Source organism: Schistocerca americana, chromosome 2 (assembly GCF_021461395.2).
Source record: "Schistocerca americana isolate TAMUIC-IGC-003095 chromosome 2, iqSchAmer2.1, whole genome shotgun sequence".
Classification (NCBI taxonomy): domain Eukaryota; kingdom Metazoa; phylum Arthropoda; class Insecta; order Orthoptera; family Acrididae; genus Schistocerca; species Schistocerca americana.
The window spans coordinates 293,131,445-293,143,739 of NC_060120.1; the positions used below are offsets into that span (position 1 = coordinate 293,131,445).

The 12,295-nt window shown below is 54.6% G+C and overlaps 29 non-coding genes across 29 annotated transcripts; 5 read left to right on the plus strand and 24 right to left on the minus strand.

The window, feature by feature from the left end:
- Positions 1-6: 6 nt before the first annotated feature.
- Positions 7-80, minus strand: Trnai-aau. Its single transcript has one exon. It is a non-coding gene; the product is annotated as a tRNA-Ile (tRNA).
- Positions 81-278: 198 nt separating this feature from the next.
- Positions 279-350, minus strand: Trnae-uuc. Its single transcript has one exon. It is a non-coding gene; the product is annotated as a tRNA-Glu (tRNA).
- A 305-nt stretch (positions 351-655) lies between these two features.
- Trnai-uau lies at positions 656-728 on the minus strand. The gene has a single exon. It is a non-coding gene; the product is annotated as a tRNA-Ile (tRNA).
- Positions 729-1,109: 381 nt separating this feature from the next.
- On the minus strand, positions 1,110-1,180 carry Trnag-gcc. Its single transcript has one exon. It is a non-coding gene; the product is annotated as a tRNA-Gly (tRNA).
- A 342-nt stretch (positions 1,181-1,522) lies between these two features.
- On the plus strand, positions 1,523-1,594 carry Trnag-ucc. The gene has a single exon. It is a non-coding gene; the product is annotated as a tRNA-Gly (tRNA).
- Positions 1,595-2,191: 597 nt separating this feature from the next.
- Trnai-aau lies at positions 2,192-2,265 on the minus strand. Its single transcript has one exon. It is a non-coding gene; the product is annotated as a tRNA-Ile (tRNA).
- Positions 2,266-2,463: 198 nt separating this feature from the next.
- Positions 2,464-2,535, minus strand: Trnae-uuc. Its single transcript has one exon. It is a non-coding gene; the product is annotated as a tRNA-Glu (tRNA).
- Positions 2,536-2,840: 305 nt separating this feature from the next.
- Positions 2,841-2,913, minus strand: Trnam-cau. Its single transcript has one exon. It is a non-coding gene; the product is annotated as a tRNA-Met (tRNA).
- A 381-nt stretch (positions 2,914-3,294) lies between these two features.
- On the minus strand, positions 3,295-3,365 carry Trnag-gcc. Its single transcript has one exon. It is a non-coding gene; the product is annotated as a tRNA-Gly (tRNA).
- Positions 3,366-3,707: 342 nt separating this feature from the next.
- On the plus strand, positions 3,708-3,779 carry Trnag-ucc. Its single transcript has one exon. It is a non-coding gene; the product is annotated as a tRNA-Gly (tRNA).
- A 610-nt stretch (positions 3,780-4,389) lies between these two features.
- Positions 4,390-4,463, minus strand: Trnai-aau. Its single transcript has one exon. It is a non-coding gene; the product is annotated as a tRNA-Ile (tRNA).
- Positions 4,464-4,661: 198 nt separating this feature from the next.
- Trnae-uuc lies at positions 4,662-4,733 on the minus strand. The gene has a single exon. It is a non-coding gene; the product is annotated as a tRNA-Glu (tRNA).
- A 305-nt stretch (positions 4,734-5,038) lies between these two features.
- Trnam-cau lies at positions 5,039-5,111 on the minus strand. Its single transcript has one exon. It is a non-coding gene; the product is annotated as a tRNA-Met (tRNA).
- A 381-nt stretch (positions 5,112-5,492) lies between these two features.
- Positions 5,493-5,563, minus strand: Trnag-gcc. Its single transcript has one exon. It is a non-coding gene; the product is annotated as a tRNA-Gly (tRNA).
- A 342-nt stretch (positions 5,564-5,905) lies between these two features.
- Trnag-ucc lies at positions 5,906-5,977 on the plus strand. Its single transcript has one exon. It is a non-coding gene; the product is annotated as a tRNA-Gly (tRNA).
- Positions 5,978-6,587: 610 nt separating this feature from the next.
- Trnai-aau lies at positions 6,588-6,661 on the minus strand. The gene has a single exon. It is a non-coding gene; the product is annotated as a tRNA-Ile (tRNA).
- A 198-nt stretch (positions 6,662-6,859) lies between these two features.
- On the minus strand, positions 6,860-6,931 carry Trnae-uuc. Its single transcript has one exon. It is a non-coding gene; the product is annotated as a tRNA-Glu (tRNA).
- A 305-nt stretch (positions 6,932-7,236) lies between these two features.
- Trnam-cau lies at positions 7,237-7,309 on the minus strand. Its single transcript has one exon. It is a non-coding gene; the product is annotated as a tRNA-Met (tRNA).
- A 381-nt stretch (positions 7,310-7,690) lies between these two features.
- On the minus strand, positions 7,691-7,761 carry Trnag-gcc. Its single transcript has one exon. It is a non-coding gene; the product is annotated as a tRNA-Gly (tRNA).
- Positions 7,762-8,103: 342 nt separating this feature from the next.
- On the plus strand, positions 8,104-8,175 carry Trnag-ucc. The gene has a single exon. It is a non-coding gene; the product is annotated as a tRNA-Gly (tRNA).
- Positions 8,176-8,785: 610 nt separating this feature from the next.
- Trnai-aau lies at positions 8,786-8,859 on the minus strand. The gene has a single exon. It is a non-coding gene; the product is annotated as a tRNA-Ile (tRNA).
- Positions 8,860-9,057: 198 nt separating this feature from the next.
- Trnae-uuc lies at positions 9,058-9,129 on the minus strand. Its single transcript has one exon. It is a non-coding gene; the product is annotated as a tRNA-Glu (tRNA).
- Positions 9,130-9,434: 305 nt separating this feature from the next.
- On the minus strand, positions 9,435-9,507 carry Trnam-cau. The gene has a single exon. It is a non-coding gene; the product is annotated as a tRNA-Met (tRNA).
- Positions 9,508-9,888: 381 nt separating this feature from the next.
- Trnag-gcc lies at positions 9,889-9,959 on the minus strand. The gene has a single exon. It is a non-coding gene; the product is annotated as a tRNA-Gly (tRNA).
- Positions 9,960-10,301: 342 nt separating this feature from the next.
- Trnag-ucc lies at positions 10,302-10,373 on the plus strand. The gene has a single exon. It is a non-coding gene; the product is annotated as a tRNA-Gly (tRNA).
- Positions 10,374-10,983: 610 nt separating this feature from the next.
- On the minus strand, positions 10,984-11,057 carry Trnai-aau. The gene has a single exon. It is a non-coding gene; the product is annotated as a tRNA-Ile (tRNA).
- Positions 11,058-11,255: 198 nt separating this feature from the next.
- Trnae-uuc lies at positions 11,256-11,327 on the minus strand. The gene has a single exon. It is a non-coding gene; the product is annotated as a tRNA-Glu (tRNA).
- Positions 11,328-11,632: 305 nt separating this feature from the next.
- Positions 11,633-11,705, minus strand: Trnam-cau. The gene has a single exon. It is a non-coding gene; the product is annotated as a tRNA-Met (tRNA).
- A 381-nt stretch (positions 11,706-12,086) lies between these two features.
- Trnag-gcc lies at positions 12,087-12,157 on the minus strand. The gene has a single exon. It is a non-coding gene; the product is annotated as a tRNA-Gly (tRNA).
- Positions 12,158-12,295: the final 138 nt, after the last annotated feature.

Below are 12,295 nucleotides of genomic sequence, written 5' to 3' on the forward strand. Positions count from 1 at the left end.
GAGTAGTGGCCCGTGGGGGGATCGAACCCACGACCTTCGCGTTATTAGCACGACGCTCTAACCAACTGAGCTAACGGGCGTCGGCAGATGCAGTTGCTCAGCCCTACGCTGGAAACAGGTGGCATGAAGCCATACACCATTTCTATGGTCGTCGTGTGTCTGCTTCCCTAGGCTATATTCTGCTGACGGTCACGAAACAGTAGCTATATTGCGAGCAGGACGGCAAACGGCTGCTCGGACAGCTCAAACTTGCCACGATTCGTGTGGAAAAAATTCCGTTCCGGTACCGGGAATCGAACCCGGGCCTCCTGGGTGAAAGCCAGGTATCCTAGCCACTAGACCACACCGGATGTGGACGTTTCGTTCGACCGTTCGTACGGTCGCTTGTCGCATTTCGTGTCGAGTGCCGCGTCGGCGCCCCTCTCTCTTTGCGAGCATCTTTGCACATACTGACTGGCAAGGCGCGCACCTCAAACGTCGCAGAGCAATGCTTTTGGCTTCATGCTCTGCTGGGAGAAGAGGAAAAGGGAAGCTGTAAGTAGCAATAACAGGAAGTAAACATTTTCCCGCTGAAGCGTTGAAACGTTGTGGATAACAAACAAGAAATACGTTGGCGCCCTAGCAACAGCACCACCATCAGTCACAGAAAATTAAATGCCCCGGGTGAGGATCGAACTCACGACCTTAAGATTATAAGACTTACGCGCTGCCTACTGCGCTACCGAGGCACGGGTGCACCGCTTGTCCTGGAAACTGGGTAAATACCGTACCCAATATTAGACGTAGAGACACTGTACTTCCTGGATAACGTGTTCTGTTGCTACACGTGCACTGCCGGCCCAGTTGATTGCGGTGCTGCTGCAGCTGTTGCAACGATAGGCAGCACTCCTTGTCGTTAAAGTTCAGAGCCTCGGAGGCACCCGGACCCAGCAACTTGTGAGGCCAGGCCGACGCTAGTCTGTAGAACATGATGCGAGCGTCCTAGTGGGGACCCGCGAGTGCTGCGTTCTCGGTCCTTCTCAAGGGAAATCCAGCTACACATCCTTGTGGATCGTGCATCTCAAGCGCTCAAGCGACGCGGCAGCATCATCGCGGGAAAAGCAAAATGATGCATCGGCCGGGAATCGAACCCGGGCCGCCCGCGTGGCAGGCGAGCATTCTACCACTGAACCACCGATGCTGGGGCCAGCGGTAACTTGACGCTGCTTCCCGAGCAGATGTCTCAAGGGAAAGTGGGACTGCCGTCAAGCGCCGTAGCATTCTGTGGGAAAGATGCTGCAGACGCTGAATCCTGCACTGCACTGCTTAAAAATGCCGCCAGAACGCGGTCCTCTGCGTACTCTTGCGTCGCCGGCGCCCAACTCTTGCCAAAGGATGCGAAATGTGCGCGGATACGCTGTCCGAATGCGTCTGGATGTGCTCCCCTAGCCTGCCTCGAAATGCGCCTGCCAGGTACGATCACCTTCGGCCGCTGCCGACTGGCGGGAAGCCGACACAGCGCGGACGCGCGGCGCTCGCTTGTGCGGTGGTGGTGTAATGGTCAGCATAGTTGCCTTCCAAGCAGTTGATCCGGGTTCGATTCCCGGCCACCGCAGCAGGCTTTTAATTTCGCGTATGAGTACTTTTGCCACGCGCTCTTAAATTATTGTTTTTTCGCGCTCTTACTCGCTGCATACCAGCCCTTAGTGTGTCTCGACTTACTTGTCTCGACTTTGCTCAGCTGACGCGAGAGCTGACGCTCTCAAATCGGCCTTTATCAAAACGACAAGCACGAGAAACGACTGAGAGAGGTAAGGAGAGGCGAGGCGATGGACACACAGCACGCCCCCTTCATTTCACGGTGGCGTCTCCCTGACCGAATCGGGCTGTAGCTCCGAAAACAAAGGAGAAACAAAAATAGGAAGTAAAAGTGCAAATAGTGCCCTGTGTTCCCATGCGCTCACCCGCCCAAGTACTGACAAGGGCCAAAGTTGTTACGCATCGGCAATCGGACATTTTCTTTCATTTTCTCTTTATCGGTTGAGAACCAGTGTATTCAAGATATTATGGCCATTGCCGAGTGAATGCTGTAGCGCTTCCCGACGAGTCGGGTTCGGATCCTCTGTCAACTTCCACGCAGGGTGATGATCTTTTGGTCATCACACTCGCCAGCTGAAATCGGCGCTGCCTTTTCGTAGTAGTAAAAGAGTAGTGGCCCGTGGGGGGATCGAACCCACGACCTTCGCGTTATTAGCACGACGCTCTAACCAACTGAGCTAACGGGCGTCGGCAGATGCAGTTGCTCAGCCCTACGCTGGAAACAGGTGGCATGAAGCCATACACCATTTCTATGGTCGTCGTGTGTCTGCTTCCCTAGTCTATATTCTGCTGACGGTCACGAAACAGTAGCTATATTGCGAGCAGGACGGCAAACGGCTGCTCGGACAGCTCAAACTTGCCACGATTCGTGTGGAAAAAATTCCGTTCCGGTACCGGGAATCGAACCCGGGCCTCCTGGGTGAAAGCCAGGTATCCTAACCACTAGACCACACCGGATGTGGACGTTTCGTTCGACCGTTCGTACGGTCGCTTGTCGCATTTCGTGTCGAGTGCCGCGTCGGCGCCCCTCTCTCTTTGCGAGCATCTTTGCACATACTGACTGGCAAGGCGCGCACCTCAAACGTCGCAGAGCAATGCTTTTGGCTTCATGCTCTGCTGGGAGAAGAGGAAAAGGGAAGCTGTAAGTAGCAATAACAGGAAGTAAACATTTTCCCGCTGAAGCGTTGAAACGTTGTGGATAACAAACAAGAAATACGTTGGCGCCCTAGCAACAGCACCACCATCAGTCACAGAAAATTAAATGCCCCGGGTGAGGATCGAACTCACGACCTTAAGATTATGAGACTTACGCGCTGCCTACTGCGCTACCGAGGCACGGGTGCACCGCTTGTCCTGGAAACTGGGTAAATACCGTACCCAATATTAGACGTAGAGACACTGTACTTCCTGGATAACGTGTTCTGTTGCTACACGTGCACTGCCGGCCCAGTTGATTGCGGTGCTGCTGCAGCTGTTGCAACGATAGGCAGCACTCCTTGTCGTTAAAGTTCAGAGCCTCGGAGGCACCCGGACCCAGCAACTTGTGAGGCAAGGCCGACGCTAGTCTGTAGAACATGATGCGAGCGTCCTAGTGGGGACCCGCGAGTGCTGCGTTCTCGGTCCTTCTCAAGGGAAATCCAGCTACACATTCTTGTGGATCGTGCATCTCAAGCGCTCAAGCGACGCGGCAGCATCATCGCGGGAAAAGCAAAATGATGCATCGGCCGGGAATCGAACCCGGGCCGCCCGCGTGGCAGGCGAGCATTCTACCACTGAACCACCGATGCTGGGGCCAGCGGTAACTTGACGCTGCTTCCCGAGCAGATGTCTCAAGGGAAAGTGGGACTGCCGTCAAGCGCCGTAGCATTCTGTGGGAAAGATGCTGCAGACGCTGAATCCTGCACTGCACTGCTTAAAAATGCCGCCAGAACGCGGTCCTCTGCGTACTCTTGCGTCGCCGGCGCCCAACTCTTGCCAAAGGATGCGAAATGTGCGCGGATACGCTGTCCGAATGCGTCTGGATGTGCTCCCCTAGCCTGCCTCGAAATGCGCCTGCCAGGTACGATCACCTTCGGCCGCTGCCGACTGGCGGGAAGCCGACACAGCGCGGACGCGCGGCGCTCGCTTGTGCGGTGGTGGTGTAATGGTCAGCATAGTTGCCTTCCAAGCAGTTGATCCGGGTTCGATTCCCGGCCACCGCAGCAGGCTTTTAATTTCGCGTATGAGTACTTTTGCCACGCGCTCTTAAATTATTGTTTTTTCGCGCTCTTACTCGCTGCATACCAGCCCTTAGTGTGTCTCGACTTGTCTCGTGTCTCGACTTGTCTCGACTTTGCTCAGCTGACGCGAGAGCTGACGCTCTCAAATCGGCCTTTATCAAAACGACAAGCACGAGAAACGACTGAGAGAGGTAAGGAGAGGCGAGGCGATGGACACACAGCACGCCCCCTTCATTTCACGGTGGCGTCTCCCTGACCGAATCGGGCTGTAGCTCCGAAAACAAAGGAGAAACAAAAATAGGAAGTAAAAGTGCAAATAGTGCCCTGTGTTCCCATGCGCTCACCCGCCCAAGTACTGACAAGGGCCAAAGTTGTTACGCATCGGCAATCGGACATTTTCTTTCATTTTCTCTTTATCGGTTGAGAACCAGTGTATTCAAGATATTATGGCCATTGCCGAGTGAATGCTGTAGCGCTTCCCGACGAGTCGGGTTCGGATCCTCTGTCAACTTCCACGCAGGGTGATGATCTTTTGGTCATCACACTCGCCAGCTGAAATCGGCGCTGCCTTTTCGTAGTAGTAAAAGAGTAGTGGCCCGTGGGGGGATCGAACCCACGACCTTCGCGTTATTAGCACGACGCTCTAACCAACTGAGCTAACGGGCGTCGGCAGATGCAGTTGCTCAGCCCTACGCTGGAAACAGGTGGCATGAAGCCATACACCATTTCTATGGTCGTCGTGTGTCTGCTTCCCTAGGCTATATTCTGCTGACGGTCACGAAACAGTAGCTATATTGCGAGCAGGACGGCAAACGGCTGCTCGGACAGCTCAAACTTGCCACGATTCGTGTGGAAAAAATTCCGTTCCGGTACCGGGAATCGAACCCGGGCCTCCTGGGTGAAAGCCAGGTATCCTAGCCACTAGACCACACCGGATGTGGACGTTTCGTTCGACCGTTCGTACGGTCGCTTGTCGCATTTCGTGTCGAATGCCGCGTCGGCGCCCCTCTCTCTTTGCGAGCATCTTTGCACATACTGACTGGCAAGGCGCGCACCTCAAACGTCGCAGAGCAATGCTTTTGGCTTCATGCTCTGCTGGGAGAAGAGGAAAAGGGAAGCTGTAAGTAGCAATAACAGGAAGTAAACATTTTCCCGCTGAAGCGTTGAAACGTTGTGGATAACAAACAAGAAATACGTTGGCGCCCTAGCAACAGCACCACCATCAGTCACAGAAAATTAAATGCCCCGGGTGAGGATCGAACTCACGACCTTAAGATTATGAGACTTACGCGCTGCCTACTGCGCTACCGAGGCACGGGTGCACCGCTTGTCCTGGAAACTGGGTAAATACCGTACCCAATATTAGACGTAGAGACACTGTACTTCCTGGATAACGTGTTCTGTTGCTACACGTGCACTGCCGGCCCAGTTGATTGCGGTGCTGCTGCAGCTGTTGCAACGATAGGCAGCACTCCTTGTCGTTAAAGTTCAGAGCCTCGGAGGCACCCGGACCCAGCAACTTGTGAGGCAAGGCCGACGCTAGTCTGTAGAACATGATGCGAGCGTCCTAGTGGGGACCCGCGAGTGCTGCGTTCTCGGTCCTTCTCAAGGGAAATCCAGCTACACATTCTTGTGGATCGTGCATCTCAAGCGCTCAAGCGACGCGGCAGCATCATCGCGGGAAAAGCAAAATGATGCATCGGCCGGGAATCGAACCCGGGCCGCCCGCGTGGCAGGCGAGCATTCTACCACTGAACCACCGATGCTGGGGCCAGCGGTAACTTGACGCTGCTTCCCGAGCAGATGTCTCAAGGGAAAGTGGGACTGCCGTCAAGCGCCGTAGCATTCTGTGGGAAAGATGCTGCAGACGCTGAATCCTGCACTGCACTGCTTAAAAATGCCGCCAGAACGCGGTCCTCTGCGTACTCTTGCGTCGCCGGCGCCCAACTCTTGCCAAAGGATGCGAAATGTGCGCGGATACGCTGTCCGAATGCGTCTGGATGTGCTCCCCTAGCCTGCCTCGAAATGCGCCTGCCAGGTACGATCACCTTCGGCCGCTGCCGACTGGCGGGAAGCCGACACAGCGCGGACGCGCGGCGCTCGCTTGTGCGGTGGTGGTGTAATGGTCAGCATAGTTGCCTTCCAAGCAGTTGATCCGGGTTCGATTCCCGGCCACCGCAGCAGGCTTTTAATTTCGCGTATGAGTACTTTTGCCACGCGCTCTTAAATTATTGTTTTTTCGCGCTCTTACTCGCTGCATACCAGCCCTTAGTGTGTCTCGACTTGTCTCGTGTCTCGACTTGTCTCGACTTTGCTCAGCTGACGCGAGAGCTGACGCTCTCAAATCGGCCTTTATCAAAACGACAAGCACGAGAAACGACTGAGAGAGGTAAGGAGAGGCGAGGCGATGGACACACAGCACGCCCCCTTCATTTCACGGTGGCGTCTCCCTGACCGAATCGGGCTGTAGCTCCGAAAACAAAGGAGAAACAAAAATAGGAAGTAAAAGTGCAAATAGTGCCCTGTGTTCCCATGCGCTCACCCGCCCAAGTACTGACAAGGGCCAAAGTTGTTACGCATCGGCAATCGGACATTTTCTTTCATTTTCTCTTTATCGGTTGAGAACCAGTGTATTCAAGATATTATGGCCATTGCCGAGTGAATGCTGTAGCGCTTCCCGACGAGTCGGGTTCGGATCCTCTGTCAACTTCCACGCAGGGTGATGATCTTTTGGTCATCACACTCGCCAGCTGAAATCGGCGCTGCCTTTTCGTAGTAGTAAAAGAGTAGTGGCCCGTGGGGGGATCGAACCCACGACCTTCGCGTTATTAGCACGACGCTCTAACCAACTGAGCTAACGGGCGTCGGCAGATGCAGTTGCTCAGCCCTACGCTGGAAACAGGTGGCATGAAGCCATACACCATTTCTATGGTCGTCGTGTGTCTGCTTCCCTAGGCTATATTCTGCTGACGGTCACGAAACAGTAGCTATATTGCGAGCAGGACGGCAAACGGCTGCTCGGACAGCTCAAACTTGCCACGATTCGTGTGGAAAAAATTCCGTTCCGGTACCGGGAATCGAACCCGGGCCTCCTGGGTGAAAGCCAGGTATCCTAGCCACTAGACCACACCGGATGTGGACGTTTCGTTCGACCGTTCGTACGGTCGCTTGTCGCATTTCGTGTCGAATGCCGCGTCGGCGCCCCTCTCTCTTTGCGAGCATCTTTGCACATACTGACTGGCAAGGCGCGCACCTCAAACGTCGCAGAGCAATGCTTTTGGCTTCATGCTCTGCTGGGAGAAGAGGAAAAGGGAAGCTGTAAGTAGCAATAACAGGAAGTAAACATTTTCCCGCTGAAGCGTTGAAACGTTGTGGATAACAAACAAGAAATACGTTGGCGCCCTAGCAACAGCACCACCATCAGTCACAGAAAATTAAATGCCCCGGGTGAGGATCGAACTCACGACCTTAAGATTATGAGACTTACGCGCTGCCTACTGCGCTACCGAGGCACGGGTGCACCGCTTGTCCTGGAAACTGGGTAAATACCGTACCCAATATTAGACGTAGAGACACTGTACTTCCTGGATAACGTGTTCTGTTGCTACACGTGCACTGCCGGCCCAGTTGATTGCGGTGCTGCTGCAGCTGTTGCAACGATAGGCAGCACTCCTTGTCGTTAAAGTTCAGAGCCTCGGAGGCACCCGGACCCAGCAACTTGTGAGGCAAGGCCGACGCTAGTCTGTAGAACATGATGCGAGCGTCCTAGTGGGGACCCGCGAGTGCTGCGTTCTCGGTCCTTCTCAAGGGAAATCCAGCTACACATTCTTGTGGATCGTGCATCTCAAGCGCTCAAGCGACGCGGCAGCATCATCGCGGGAAAAGCAAAATGATGCATCGGCCGGGAATCGAACCCGGGCCGCCCGCGTGGCAGGCGAGCATTCTACCACTGAACCACCGATGCTGGGGCCAGCGGTAACTTGACGCTGCTTCCCGAGCAGATGTCTCAAGGGAAAGTGGGACTGCCGTCAAGCGCCGTAGCATTCTGTGGGAAAGATGCTGCAGACGCTGAATCCTGCACTGCACTGCTTAAAAATGCCGCCAGAACGCGGTCCTCTGCGTACTCTTGCGTCGCCGGCGCCCAACTCTTGCCAAAGGATGCGAAATGTGCGCGGATACGCTGTCCGAATGCGTCTGGATGTGCTCCCCTAGCCTGCCTCGAAATGCGCCTGCCAGGTACGATCACCTTCGGCCGCTGCCGACTGGCGGGAAGCCGACACAGCGCGGACGCGCGGCGCTCGCTTGTGCGGTGGTGGTGTAATGGTCAGCATAGTTGCCTTCCAAGCAGTTGATCCGGGTTCGATTCCCGGCCACCGCAGCAGGCTTTTAATTTCGCGTATGAGTACTTTTGCCACGCGCTCTTAAATTATTGTTTTTTCGCGCTCTTACTCGCTGCATACCAGCCCTTAGTGTGTCTCGACTTGTCTCGTGTCTCGACTTGTCTCGACTTTGCTCAGCTGACGCGAGAGCTGACGCTCTCAAATCGGCCTTTATCAAAACGACAAGCACGAGAAACGACTGAGAGAGGTAAGGAGAGGCGAGGCGATGGACACACAGCACGCCCCCTTCATTTCACGGTGGCGTCTCCCTGACCGAATCGGGCTGTAGCTCCGAAAACAAAGGAGAAACAAAAATAGGAAGTAAAAGTGCAAATAGTGCCCTGTGTTCCCATGCGCTCACCCGCCCAAGTACTGACAAGGGCCAAAGTTGTTACGCATCGGCAATCGGACATTTTCTTTCATTTTCTCTTTATCGGTTGAGAACCAGTGTATTCAAGATATTATGGCCATTGCCGAGTGAATGCTGTAGCGCTTCCCGACGAGTCGGGTTCGGATCCTCTGTCAACTTCCACGCAGGGTGATGATCTTTTGGTCATCACACTCGCCAGCTGAAATCGGCGCTGCCTTTTCGTAGTAGTAAAAGAGTAGTGGCCCGTGGGGGGATCGAACCCACGACCTTCGCGTTATTAGCACGACGCTCTAACCAACTGAGCTAACGGGCGTCGGCAGATGCAGTTGCTCAGCCCTACGCTGGAAACAGGTGGCATGAAGCCATACACCATTTCTATGGTCGTCGTGTGTCTGCTTCCCTAGGCTATATTCTGCTGACGGTCACGAAACAGTAGCTATATTGCGAGCAGGACGGCAAACGGCTGCTCGGACAGCTCAAACTTGCCACGATTCGTGTGGAAAAAATTCCGTTCCGGTACCGGGAATCGAACCCGGGCCTCCTGGGTGAAAGCCAGGTATCCTAGCCACTAGACCACACCGGATGTGGACGTTTCGTTCGACCGTTCGTACGGTCGCTTGTCGCATTTCGTGTCGAATGCCGCGTCGGCGCCCCTCTCTCTTTGCGAGCATCTTTGCACATACTGACTGGCAAGGCGCGCACCTCAAACGTCGCAGAGCAATGCTTTTGGCTTCATGCTCTGCTGGGAGAAGAGGAAAAGGGAAGCTGTAAGTAGCAATAACAGGAAGTAAACATTTTCCCGCTGAAGCGTTGAAACGTTGTGGATAACAAACAAGAAATACGTTGGCGCCCTAGCAACAGCACCACCATCAGTCACAGAAAATTAAATGCCCCGGGTGAGGATCGAACTCACGACCTTAAGATTATGAGACTTACGCGCTGCCTACTGCGCTACCGAGGCACGGGTGCACCGCTTGTCCTGGAAACTGGGTAAATACCGTACCCAATATTAGACGTAGAGACACTGTACTTCCTGGATAACGTGTTCTGTTGCTACACGTGCACTGCCGGCCCAGTTGATTGCGGTGCTGCTGCAGCTGTTGCAACGATAGGCAGCACTCCTTGTCGTTAAAGTTCAGAGCCTCGGAGGCACCCGGACCCAGCAACTTGTGAGGCAAGGCCGACGCTAGTCTGTAGAACATGATGCGAGCGTCCTAGTGGGGACCCGCGAGTGCTGCGTTCTCGGTCCTTCTCAAGGGAAATCCAGCTACACATTCTTGTGGATCGTGCATCTCAAGCGCTCAAGCGACGCGGCAGCATCATCGCGGGAAAAGCAAAATGATGCATCGGCCGGGAATCGAACCCGGGCCGCCCGCGTGGCAGGCGAGCATTCTACCACTGAACCACCGATGCTGGGGCCAGCGGTAACTTGACGCTGCTTCCCGAGCAGATGTCTCAAGGGAAAGTGGGACTGCCGTCAAGCGCCGTAGCATTCTGTGGGAAAGATGCTGCAGACGCTGAATCCTGCACTGCACTGCTTAAAAATGCCGCCAGAACGCGGTCCTCTGCGTACTCTTGCGTCGCCGGCGCCCAACTCTTGCCAAAGGATGCGAAATGTGCGCGGATACGCTGTCCGAATGCGTCTGGATGTGCTCCCCTAGCCTGCCTCGAAATGCGCCTGCCAGGTACGATCACCTTCGGCCGCTGCCGACTGGCGGGAAGCCGACACAGCGCGGACGCGCGGCGCTCGCTTGTGCGGTGGTGGTGTAATGGTCAGCATAGTTGCCTTCCAAGCAGTTGATCCGGGTTCGATTCCCGGCCACCGCAGCAGGCTTTTAATTTCGCGTATGAGTACTTTTGCCACGCGCTCTTAAATTATTGTTTTTTCGCGCTCTTACTCGCTGCATACCAGCCCTTAGTGTGTCTCGACTTGTCTCGTGTCTCGACTTGTCTCGACTTTGCTCAGCTGACGCGAGAGCTGACGCTCTCAAATCGGCCTTTATCAAAACGACAAGCACGAGAAACGACTGAGAGAGGTAAGGAGAGGCGAGGCGATGGACACACAGCACGCCCCCTTCATTTCACGGTGGCGTCTCCCTGACCGAATCGGGCTGTAGCTCCGAAAACAAAGGAGAAACAAAAATAGGAAGTAAAAGTGCAAATAGTGCCCTGTGTTCCCATGCGCTCACCCGCCCAAGTACTGACAAGGGCCAAAGTTGTTACGCATCGGCAATCGGACATTTTCTTTCATTTTCTCTTTATCGGTTGAGAACCAGTGTATTCAAGATATTATGGCCATTGCCGAGTGAATGCTGTAGCGCTTCCCGACGAGTCGGGTTCGGATCCTCTGTCAACTTCCACGCAGGGTGATGATCTTTTGGTCATCACACTCGCCAGCTGAAATCGGCGCTGCCTTTTCGTAGTAGTAAAAGAGTAGTGGCCCGTGGGGGGATCGAACCCACGACCTTCGCGTTATTAGCACGACGCTCTAACCAACTGAGCTAACGGGCGTCGGCAGATGCAGTTGCTCAGCCCTACGCTGGAAACAGGTGGCATGAAGCCATACACCATTTCTATGGTCGTCGTGTGTCTGCTTCCCTAGGCTATATTCTGCTGACGGTCACGAAACAGTAGCTATATTGCGAGCAGGACGGCAAACGGCTGCTCGGACAGCTCAAACTTGCCACGATTCGTGTGGAAAAAATTCCGTTCCGGTACCGGGAATCGAACCCGGGCCTCCTGGGTGAAAGCCAGGTATCCTAGCCACTAGACCACACCGGATGTGGACGTTTCGTTCGACCGTTCGTACGGTCGCTTGTCGCATTTCGTGTCGAATGCCGCGTCGGCGCCCCTCTCTCTTTGCGAGCATCTTTGCACATACTGACTGGCAAGGCGCGCACCTCAAACGTCGCAGAGCAATGCTTTTGGCTTCATGCTCTGCTGGGAGAAGAGGAAAAGGGAAGCTGTAAGTAGCAATAACAGGAAGTAAACATTTTCCCGCTGAAGCGTTGAAACGTTGTGGATAACAAACAAGAAATACGTTGGCGCCCTAGCAACAGCACCACCATCAGTCACAGAAAATTAAATGCCCCGGGTGAGGATCGAACTCACGACCTTAAGATTATGAGACTTACGCGCTGCCTACTGCGCTACCGAGGCACGGGTGCACCGCTTGTCCTGGAAACTGGGTAAATACCGTACCCAATATTAGACGTAGAGACACTGTACTTCCTGGATAACGTGTTCTGTTGCTACACGTGCACTGCCGGCCCAGTTGATTGCGGTGCTGCTGCAGCTGTTGCAACGATAGGCAGCACTCCTTGTCGTTAAAGTTCAGAGCCTCGGAGGCACCCGGACCCAGCAACTTGTGAGGCAAGGCCGACGCTAGTCTGTAGAACATGATGCGAGCGTCCTAGTGGGGACCCGCGAGTGCTGCGTTCTCGGTCCTTCTCAAGGGAAATCCAGCTACACATTCTTGTGGATCGTGCATCTCAAGCGCTCAAGCGACGCGGCAGCATCATCGCGGGAAAAGCAAAATGATGCATCGGCCGGGAATCGAACCCGGGCCGCCCGCGTGGCAGGCGAGCATTCTACCACTGAACCACCGATGCTGGGGCCAGCGGTAACTTGACGCTGCTTCCCGAGCAGATGTCTCAAGGGAAAGTGGGACTGCCGTCAAGCGCCGTAGCATTCTGTGGGAAAGATGCTGCAGACGCTGAATCCTGCACTGCACTGCTTAAAAATGCCGC